The 11,831-nt window shown below is 46.1% G+C and overlaps 1 protein-coding gene across 4 annotated transcripts in view; it reads right to left on the bottom strand.

Moving 5' to 3' along the window:
* The window catches only part of RAD51 (RAD51 recombinase), a 75,944-nt gene extending 69,072 nt beyond the window's left edge, over positions 1 to 6,872 (bottom strand). For 2 of the 4 annotated variants that reach the window (XM_068132736.2, XM_078766305.1), the window contains exon 1: positions 5,672 to 6,872. The gene's annotated coding sequence lies outside the window, so the exon portion shown is untranslated. The remainder of the gene's footprint in view (positions 1 to 5,671) is intronic. The other 2 variants (XM_068132734.2, XM_068132735.2) reach the window with 1 other exon arrangement.
* Positions 6,873 to 11,831: the final 4,959 nt, after the last annotated feature.

Genomic DNA, 11,831 nt, shown 5'->3' with positions numbered 1-11,831 from the left:
GAAGTTGAGAGAAAATGTGACGTTCCCTTTGAATGAATGTTTTTGTAAATGGCTCCAAAATATCAATTTTAGAGCAACAACTCGTATAAACGCAATATTGAAATGCATAAAACCATAACACAACATTCACATCATTGGATGAAATTACACAGTATTTAATGGATTTTATTGTTGTTAACAAAACATGGAGGACATCAATGTTCGACACAAGAGCATGACGAGGATGTAATATACAAACTGATTGCAATTAGTTATTTCCACAATGAAGCTGAAAGCATCCGATACGAACATGAAATGTTTAAAAAATCTGGAGAAACAAACTTGAACATTATAGGAATTAATTTCAAAAGAAATGGGAGGGGAATTTGAACCACTTTTGAATATAGGATCCAAGAATGGTATAAATTAAACGATGGAAGTGTTGGGATGTAAAAAAGGAGATATACCATGGATAAGAGAAACATCTCTCATGCTGAGTGAGAAACAAAATAATCTAATCTTGAAAGTTGAACATTCTATGGAAGAAGTTGTGAAAGAAGAGCTGAAGACGGAAATAAGTACATCTGTACATCAATTGCAAAGAAAATTGAAATGGTTTGGACATATTTTACAAATGGCTTTGGAAAAACAAATGAAAAGAACATACAAAGGCAGGAAGAACAACAGTGGGTAGTGCAAGCGCCAGATGGAAACAAACAGTGGAGAAGGGTCTAATGGAAGGGGGAATTACAATATAAGTAGAACAACATCAAGAAAAGAAAGGCTGAAGAGCTGTGATTCGGGTCTTGTAGTGCATCACACTCGGAGAATCACACACAAGGGGGGAGGTGGCGCACTTTGCCACTTCCCTTTCTCCTGGAAATGAAAGGACCGAGTGATCTACGTCGTCGCCATTTCGGAGACGGAGGAGAAAACGGAACACAGATAAGGAGACGGCTTCGTCCTTTAGTAGTCTTGGTTCCTTGCTGGGGTGAAGATGGATGCTTTGGGACCAGGGAAGGCTCGGTTCAGTCCGAGAGACTCACGAATGGAGATAACGACCGGTATCAGCGGCGTTTTCCAAATGCGCACACACACATACAGGTAGTAGTCCAAAAAAATGGAAACGCCTAATGTAAAGTCACTTAATATGGCGTTGGGCCACCACGTGCGGCCAGTACAGACTGTATGAAGCAGCATAGAGTCCACCAGTGTCTGGAAATCTGCACCAACCAGTGTCTGGAAATCTGCACCATTCTACCATGAGAAAGTCAATCAACTCACACCTGTTTGATGGAGGTGGAAAACGCTGTATCAGGCGTCGTTCCAGAATATCCCATAAATGTTCGATAGGGTTCAGATCTGGTGACTGAGTAGGCCATGACATATGGATAACATCAATGCCGTGCACATCAACGCATTCGCTCTGTGACGGGGGCACTGCCATCCTGGAAGACACCCCTCCATGCAGGAAATAAATTATGCAACATGGAGGGAGTGAAAATGATCACTCAGTAGCATTAAGTTGAGATTGGCATTGACCTTGCCTTCTAACGGAATGACTGCATCCAAACCATGCCAGGTAAATGCACCCCACAACATTACAGAACCACCAGAACCCTTCACTGTTGGAACCAAGAACTCAGTTGTAGAGTTATTTAGGTTGGCGCCACACGTGCACTTCGTCCGTTTGTCGACAAAATGGTGAAGGATGATTCATCTGACCACATCACATTTCTCCACTGCTCGGTACTCCATTGCCTGTGCTCTTTGCACACTGGATTCTCAAACATGCATTGCCAGGTGTGATATTCGGTTTGTTCACTGCAACCCCATGATGGTATCCCGCTCTGTGGAGTTCTTGATGGACCATTTTTAATGTAACTGGCTGCTCGTGCCCCAAGTTGAAATTTACAATTAATTAATCTGCAGTTGCTTGCCTGCTTTGCCTTGCATTCCAAATTAATGCATGGATATCAGTATCATGATCCTGGTGTATATGCTTCCACCCACTATTGCTCTATACTGATGGCTTTCTGTCAGAGTTCCATGCCGACATCACCTTCAACATCAACACCATTGCTCGTGAAACATCAGCAAGTTGAGCTGCCTTTGTCGCTGAAGCTCCTGCCAAACGTGCCCCAAAAATCACCCCTCTTTCAAAGTCACTGAGGCTGGTCATGCTAGCCATAATTATGGGCAACCTGGCCTGTGCAGCATTTTTATACATGACCCTAAGTATGCTGGGATGTTATTGGCTTAACACATGGGCCACACCTGTGTGGAAGCTGTTGCTTTCAATATACTTGGTGTCCCTCATTTACCCAGATGTTTCCATTGTTTGGTCCACCACCTGTACATAAATCGAGATTTCCACGTACACATGCACGATTGTGATCGATTGTACATGCACGTTGTTGGCGACGACGTGTGACGTCACGTAGGCACAAGAGCCATATCCCATTGGTGCATCTTAGGAATCGGCTCCAGACAGCAAGTTTGACAGCTCAGGGCATCCCTGCCTTGCGACCAATCGGTGCCAGAACTGTCAGGAATCAGTTCTGCGAGCATAATATCTGACCACGATGACCAGCAGTACGTCGGATTTGATTACCATGTCATCGGCACTTGTACTTAGCTTGGTGTAGACAACATCTAAGGTTCAGGAAACAAGATTGGGCTGCTATCCTCTTTACAGATGAGTCAAGGTTCCATCTTGACAGAAGTGATGGCTGTTCTCGCATTTATCGATGGTAAGTGGAATGTTACTCTGACGCATGTGTTGTGCAAAGTTCGTCATTCCGCGGTGGAAGCGTGATGGTGAGGGGAGGCATCACTGCACATCACAGAACCCAGTTGGAGGTCATTAATGGCAATTTGACAGGTATTCGGTGCCTTGATGAAGTTCTCAGTCCTCACATCCTCCCGTTCCTGCAGGTTCATGGACATCACATCACACTTCAACAGGATAAGGCGCGCCCTCACATCGCACAAGTGGTCACCGACTTAATCGCACAACAGAACATTCCCACATTTCTCTGGCCAGTTGTTTCGATCTTTCTTTCTTTTTTGATCCTTCTCCCATAGAGCATGTGTGGGACAAAATGGTACGATGATTGCGCCGTCTTCAAAACCAGCCAGCGACCTTGGCCCAACTGAGGCAGTCCTTGATACAGATCTGGAATTCCATCCCTGAACCTTTCTTCAACCATCTTGTTTCCTCAATGAGGCGCTGTTGCCAAGCGTGTGTCAACGCAAATGGTGGTCACACCAGATACTGAGCTGTTGTTAACTAATTTTTGACTGCACCACTCCTTGTTCGAGCCTCTGAAGACATGAATTGCACACGTGTTGACATTTGCATGTCAAATTCTTCTTTATCAAACGCTAAGGGCCAAATTTACGAAAGGCGTTTAGTGAGGGGCATCCTAACACACACTTAAATCTTCGACACTATACTGATAAAAACATGGTTGTACGCGCACATAGTTGTAATCGCCCATCTCGATAGTAATTTACAAAGGGAGAAAACAGCCATTTAGTCGAGCGCGTCTAAACAGCCGTTTAGTCGTGCGCGCCTAAGCAGCCGTTTAGCCATATGTGCCCAAGCAGCCGTTTCGCCGTGCGTGCGCCTAAGCAGCCGTTGAGCCGTGCGTGCCTAAGCAGCCGTTTAGCCGTGCGCGCCTAAGCAGCCGTTTAGCCGTGCGCGCCTAAGCAGCCGTTTAGCCGTGCGCGCCTGAGCAGCCGTTGAGCCGTGCGTGCCTGAGCAGCCGTTTAGCCATGCGTGCCTGAGCAGCCGTTGAGCCGTGCGTGCCTGAGCAGCCGTTTAGCCGTGCGCGCCTGAGCAGCCGTTTAGCCGTGCGCGCCTGAGCAGCCGTTTAGCCATGCGCGTCAGAGCAGCCGTTTGGCCGTGCGCGTCAGAGCAGCCGTTTGGCCGTGCGCGTCAGAGCAGCCGTTTAGCCGTGCACGTCAGAGCAGCCGTTTAGCCGTGCGCGTCAGAGCAGCCGTTTAGCCGTGCGCGTCAGAGCAGCCGTTTAGCCATGCGCGTCAGAGCAGCCGTTTAGCCGTGCGCCTCAGAGCAGCCGTTTAGCCATGCGCGTCAGAGCAGCCGTTTAGCCGTGCACGTCAGAGCAGCCGTTTAGCCGTGCGCGTCTAAGCAGCCGTTTAGCCGTGCACGTCTAAGCTGCCGTTTAGCCATGCGTGTCTAAACAGTCGTTTAGTTGTGCGAGTCTGAACAGTCGTTTAGTTGTGCGCATCTGAACAGTCGTTTAGTTGTCGCACGTCTAAACAGCCCATAAGCCTGTGAAACACTGCACATATCCCCAACATTCAATTGAAATGATGTACTTGCATTGAATCAAAGCTCCATGGACAATTAATGGAGGGGATTCAGCACATTGCTCATCATCTTAGGTTGTTCCAGGTCATCTTACACTAGATTCAGCAGCCAACGAAATTATTCCTTCGAGTGGAACCCCAGACAAATTTGATATTGTCATACGTCTTCATTTCATCTATCCTCGAAGATTCTCAATGCACGTCGTCGAACTGCCTTATTCCTATCCTCTTCTGCCTCCTCTTGAGCTAATTCAAGCACTCCTAACACATTCACCATCCCATGTAAACTACCAATATTATAAGCCATGCAATTCTTATAAATCCCTTTACTATAGTTATTCTCTGCAAACTACTGTAATTAGAACTGTAACCAACTCTAGTTTTAACTTTGTTATTAAGGAGTAATTCTCTGCAGATTGCTGTAATTAGAACTACTAGGGCATGCCCGTACTATATATATATCTAAAATTATATCCCCCCCCCCCTCTATTTACATGGAATGGTTTGGTCCATTCGCAAAGCCAAAGGCAAAGCGAACGGCTTGCGAGTACGGTGACAATCCCCCCCCCTCTATTTACATCAAATGGTTTGGTCCATTCGCAACGACCACAGAACCCCCCCTCTATTTACATGAAATGGTTTGGTCCATTCGCAACGCCAAAGCGAACGGCGAACGGCTAAATCGCCATAGCTCGGTAACTACTTGTCCGATTAATTTCAAACCTTGAAAAGGCACATCCTCGGGTCCCCAGCAATATACCTGGCAAGTTTCAAGTATATCGGACCCGTGGTTGTCGAGAAACAGCGGTCACAGACAAACATACAAACATACAAACATACAAACATACAAACATACAAACATACACACAGAGATTACTGGAATTATAGATAGATGATCACTTCAGTTACCAGCAATCCTCACTGCAGTACATAAACCACAATAGTGTAACGTAACATGCAGTTATTCTAAAGTTAACTTAAACTTCCAGCAAGTATATGAGTCCAACTGCAGTTTTAACGATACCATTTTTACCTAATGCTTGCTTCAAGGCCTTAAACATGTCCTTGTTGACGTGTAATAGTTTATTTGTAATTTAAACGCTTGTAATTAGGTTTTGATCGCGCATTAGATAAACACTCTTCAGCAATTTAACTTTGAACGGGTGATCATCACACGATTAGCGATTCTACACGCATCTAACTCTTAAACGCCTTTTGTAAATTTGGCCCATAATATTGTTATGAGCAAACAATGTGGTGTTTTTTTTCATTTCTCATTTCACATATGTAGGTGTAAATGATGCACAGGAATTTTTTCCGTTAGTATATATAAATAAATAAATGTTGGACATACCGGCTCAACTCTTGTGACGTTTGCTGATCATCTTTCATTTCATTCTGCCAACGTGTGACGACTGCCCGAGATTGCGAGCATCAGCACAAGCCGACCATGGAAAACACTTGGAAGAGAGTAAGGGGGGTGGCGGGGGGGGATCCAGACTGTTAGAACACCTCACTGGTCTAGGCCATAACCCAGCAACCCTCATCATTTTTTTTTACTTCCGCCACCGAAGGTGGATGGAGGTTGTTTTTTTAAGTTAACCTGGAATGAAGTTCAGCGGAGCTTATGCGATGGCACGTCGTCCATCAGTCAGTCAATCAGTCCGTCCGTCCGTAAACACTTGAAATTTCTCATCCGAAACCGCTGATGGGATTGTGACCGAATTTGACACAAATTATATTTGTTGTGTTGTGACTAAAGTTTGTTCACGGCATAAAAATTTTTTTTGGGTCTAAGGGGGTTTACCGGGGTCAAAGTGGATCCAGGTTTAACTCCCCAAAAATAGGAATTTGCTTTCTTCTCTGAAACTACACACACTATTCTGATGAAACTTGACCACAAGCTTCACCACACGTGATGTACCAAAGTTTGTTCACGGCATTAAAAACAAATCTGGCCCTTTGGGGATCTACGTGGGGGTGGGGGGGGGGGGGGTGGTTGCCCCCAAAAATCGGAGTTTGCTTTCTTCTCAGAAACTACACACGCAATTCCGATGAAACTTGACCACAACCTTCATCACCCATGATACACCAACGTCTGTTCACGGCATTATAAAAAATCTGCCCCGTTGGGGATCTACGGGGGGGGGGGTGCCCCCCAAAATAGGTATTTGCTTTTTTCTCAGAACCTACACACACAATTTTGATGAAGCTTCACCACAACCTTCATCATCCGTGATGCACCAATGTTTGTTCAAGGCATTGGAAAGATTGGGGTCTGAGGAGATACATGGGGTGGGAGGCAAGGGGGGGGGGGTGCCCCCCAAAATCGGGAATTTTTTTCTTTGTTTATTTAAAGTCTTATGATTATGTTAGTATGATTCGACATGCTGCCCTGTCTTCTAGCAACCATTTAAATTGGTTTAAAACGCCTGGCGGACGTATGCGCTCTACCGAGTGCTGCTCTAGTTCACTCTGTCTTCCTTGCCATTTACATTCTTCTGTCCCTGATTTCTTAAGTATGTTATTTTTTTCCTGACAATCCCAGAATTTAGTGGGGGGGCCAATGTAGCAGATTGAAATGCCCGGTGAAATTGCTTGTTAATTTTTGGACACTGGTTGGGCTGTCTTTAGGGATGATATAAGTTCTAGAAAAAATATGTCTCCAATTGTTTCAAGTTCTTTATGGCGGCCATTTTGGATTTTCAAAATGGCGGATGTCGAAAACGTAAAATTCCATTATCTTGGCTTCTAAATGACCTAGAGTTTCGATTCTGGTGTCCAGTTGTACATTTTTGGGGATAGAGAATTGAATGAAACCTTCTTTAATAACCTACAAGGGATAAAAATAGGTTTTTATGGCACAGCCGAACCAGTGTCCAAAATCTAACTTAATGCACATCTATCTTAATTGTTATTTGTTATTTGTATGTTCCAGATTCGTGACCCTGAGCTATGATGGAGCCAAAAAGCAAGAAAACCAAGAAAGAAACTGATTTCACACTTTGCATTCAGTGCCAGGATCCCCAAGGTGCACTAGTGACTGAGCCAGCACTGGGCTCATATGCAAAGTTTCTCCAGTTCATCCAGGAGAGGGCACGATATGGTGATGCCGACTTCAAACAGATCAGCGAACGATTAAGCTGTTTCACTGCCACTGACTTGAGGAACAATAAAGCAAAGTGGCACCGGGCATGTTATGGATCTACATGCAACACTGCTCACCTGGAGCGTGCTAGAGTTCGCCACCAGAAAGCCTGCGAACATGGCGACACCCAGCATCTTCATAAGAGGTGTGGACGTCCTTCTTCTGCACCTGCCGCTGCAAGTACCTCAGGTTCTACGCAAGACGAGACTCTTCGCTTCACACGTTCATCATCAACTCCATTCAACAGAGACCTTTGTTTCTTCTGTCAAGAGGTCACTAAGGAAAGTGTACATGTTGTATGCACGTTCAACGCAGGTAAACAGCTGAAGAAAGCTGTTGAAGAAGGCAGCAACCACAAGTGGAAAGTTCAGCTGAGTGCTGCCATCAGTGCACATGATGCTCATGCAATCGACGTCAAGTATCATCTCCCATGCTGGGTGCAGAATGTCCAACGTGCTCCCAAGAGTGGGACATCAAGTGATGACAAAGAACACATACTGCAAGAAACTAATGTTATCAAAATAGCCGCAGACATTGAGTTTGTCAGCCTTGTTCGCTCTCTACTCCAAGCTGGTGAAATTCTCAACATGTCTGACCTGAAGTCGGTTTACTCCAGGATTCTTGACAATAATGGTGTGCACAATGTCCCATCACCTACTACCCAAGGCATGAAGGAGAAAATCAACTCTCACATTGATGACGTTCACTTCATGAAACCAAAACGTCGAAACGAGTCAGACTGTGTATTCTCCACTGCCGTGCGTGATGCAGCTGTCGAAGATGCAATGACGAAGACAAATGAAAAAAACATCGAACAACTGTTTGAGAGTGCCTCTGTTCTCCGCAGTGCCATTGCTTGTCAGAACAAGCACCCATGGCAATTTGAAGGAGAAATGAACACTGATGATGCTGAAAAGCATGTACCCAAAGTACTCTATGCTTTCCTCCGCTGGCTACTGGAAGGACCAGCCACGAGCATTGAGCCAGAGACTATGCGCTCAGCCACTATTCATCGAGATGTTATAACCATCAGTCAGAACATCATGTACGGCTACAAGTCAAAACGCCAAGTCACGTACAAGCCCAAAGAGCCAGATGCACCATTCCGCCATCGCTTAGAATGGCCACAGCAGCTTGCCGTTGCCATTGTAGTCCATCAGTCCACCAGAAACAAGAAGCTTCTGGATTTCCTGCATGGGTTCGGTCTGTCTGTTGATTATAGTCGGATCTTGCGGTTGGAGACACAGCTGGCCAACTCAGTCATAGAGTCTACGACAGAACAGGGTGTATACTTTCCAAGAACCATGCGCATAGGGACGTTTGTCTTCTTTGCAGTGGACAACAGTGACTTCAATGAAGACACACCTGATGGGAAGCGGACACTCCATGCTACAGCCTGGGCACTCTACCAACGACGGGAACATGCACCCTCCACAGATGAACATAGAACACTGACACTACATGACCGAAAGGCCAGACACCGCTCACTCAAGGTTCTGACTGCTCCAGACTTTGTTCCTTGCCAAGCACCAAACAAACAATCTGCCACAGGTACCACGTATAGCTTCAAGACACGGTCAAACCCAGATGTCACCAAGCCGTACTCTGCGACGGACACAGTGTGGCTACTTTCACGCACAGCTACACCCTTCTGTGCTGTAGGTGTGGACCATGCACTGGAGCACATCAACAGGATCATGAAGGTGACAGGGGGTATTGTGGGCATTACCCAGAATGCCAGTGCCCGCGAAAGGTTCTTTCTGACAGCACCAGAGCTGAGTAGGCTTGCTGAAGAAGCCCGTCAGATGGCTGGCTCACAATCAGCTACACGCAAGGAGCACCACGACCTATCAACCACAGTCTGGGCTCGGCAGGAAGACAGCATTCGTCGACTGAAGAATGTGATCAGAGAGTCCATGAATCCCATGACGCATGAGGGTGAAGACCTGACGACTATCATCACCAAGGTGGTGATGCCAGCTGAAGTACAGAAGGATGTCTGCAACCAAGATGAGATTGGTCAGAAAGCGTATAACACGTTTGTTGCAGAGCGCATCAACACAAATGAAATCAACCTTTGGGCCAGAATGGGAAAGGTCAAACTGAAGATGTGGAAGAGTGCCAGGAAAGCTGTGAAGCACAAACTGGCAGACAAGGTTGTAGAGCTGAAAGACGACAGGTCACTGTTTGCGCGCATGCTGATCGTGGCCCGCTCACGACCAGAGATCAACTTGAAGGATGCCATAGGTCAATATGAATTCACCGCGCTTCCACGAACCCTCTTTGCAATGGCTGGGACACTACTACCATGCACAGACAAAAGCAAGCTCATGGGCATCCTAGAAGATCTACCCAAGAAGTCAACTGGCACTGGTCAGCAGCCAGACGACGACAATCCTGAACATACTCCACCCCCTCCCAAGAAGGTGACTGTCATAGACGGCATGGCATTAGTGCAAGCAATGGGTAAGCCACAATGGGTCAAAACATGTGCCCAGTGGGCTGGCCATTTCAATGCAACACTGGACTGCAAGACCAACGGGTATGATGAAGTCCACCTCGTGTTTGACCGATATGATCTGCCAAATTCACTGAAAGAGGCCACACGGGAGAGGCGCCAAGGTGGCAAGCCGCCCACTGCTTACCACGTTCAAGACAGCACCCCGATTGGGAAACTGACAGCAAAACAGTTCCTGTCGCACACCAACACCAAAGATGAGCTAACTGTCTATCTGGCAAAGAAAGCTCTGTGTCACTTTGAGGGGACTACCAAGGTCTTCATCGTCACTTCAAGGCAGGATGTCTTCTCCAACTGCATGGATGTACAGCATCTCCGTAGCTCCCAGGAGGAGGCTGATACGAGGATCTTTCTTCACAGTCTAGATGCCGTCCGAAGAGGTGCAACACAGCTGTACATTCAGTCACCTGATACTGATGTATTCATCCTAGCACTCCACCGGTACCATGAACTATGCAAAGACACATACTTCATCACGGGTGTGGGGAACAAGAAGAGGCAAATCTCACTGGAACCAATAGTACATGAACTTGGTGTCAGGAAGGCTGCAGCCCTACCAGGATTCCATGCATTCACGGAGCAGACCAGACTGGTCGGTTTGCCGGCAAGGGAAAGCTCACATGTTGGCAAGCCCTCAATAGGTGCTCTGTTGAGGTGGTATCTGCGTTTCATGACCTTGGGGCCTCTGAGGAGCTGAGAGCTGACACAGAAAGTGACATTGAGGCATTTGTATGCCAGCTGTATGAGCCTTCGTACTACAGTTGTGGATGTGGGCAAGCTGAGGTGGAGACTGTTTACCAAGAAACAGCTAGAGGCACAGAAGCTGCACCAACACGGGGAGCTTACATGAAGCCATTGCTCGTGCACATTTCCAGGGCCATGGTGTGGCATCAGGCTGATGTACCGGACCCCCAGCTTCCACAACCAACAGAACATGGATGGAGAGCAGAAGGAGATCAGCTGGTGCCCATCACAACCAAGGACCCTCCAGCCCCAGCTGCCATCACACATCTAATCAAATGTAACTGCAAGAAGACCCAATGCATGTCTCACTGCTCATGCAGGTCTCAGCATCTCAACTGTTCTGAGATGTGTATGTGTGGGGCAGATGAAGAGGTGTGTGGTAACACGGGTCAGGAGCGCCCCATGGGAATCGATAACACTGATGATGAGGAGGATGGAGATCCTTCAATGTAACAATGAACACTGGCAACTAAAAATATTGCACAAAGACATTATAAGTGTACATTTGAACACTAAAGTCCAGCCTTTATGTGATTTAGAAGTGAAAATGATGGAAAAAAATATATATATGTGTTGGCATAAGTGCGTGAAAATCCAAGATGGCTGCCATAAGAACCCTTTTGATCATATGTAGGTGTATAAATGTGTGTTTATTGGATTAAGTATCCGCAAATATGTACATTTGGACACCAAAATTAACACTCTAGGTCATTTAGAAGCCAAGATAATGACAATTTCGGTTTTCAACAAACGCCATTTTGATAATCCAAAATGGCCGCTATAAAGAACTTGAAAAAAATGGAGACATATTTTTTCTACAACTTCTATCATCCCTAAAGACAACCCAACCAGTGTCCACAAATTAACATTTGAATTCAACGGGAAAACATTGGCCCCCCCACTAATTGCATTATGTTCAGCTTGCATCCATAGAGTGGGGAAAATTTTCCGTATCGTTTTTATGTACATTGCATGTCCTCTAAAGACTTTGGAATTTTGCACAGCATCTGGAGATAACACGCACAGTGCACCTAATACGTAATCTTTCCCTATGTATTAGTTAAGCTGAGCGTGTTATTTATTACTAGCAGAAGTACCCGGCAT

This window comes from Myxine glutinosa, chromosome 12 (genome assembly GCF_964187855.1).
Source record: "Myxine glutinosa chromosome 12, kmMyxGlut1.1, whole genome shotgun sequence".
Taxonomy (NCBI): Eukaryota; Metazoa; Chordata; class Myxini; order Myxiniformes; family Myxinidae; genus Myxine; species Myxine glutinosa.
The sequence above is the reverse complement of the archived record's forward strand: the minus strand, read 5'-3'. Positions and strand labels throughout refer to the sequence as shown.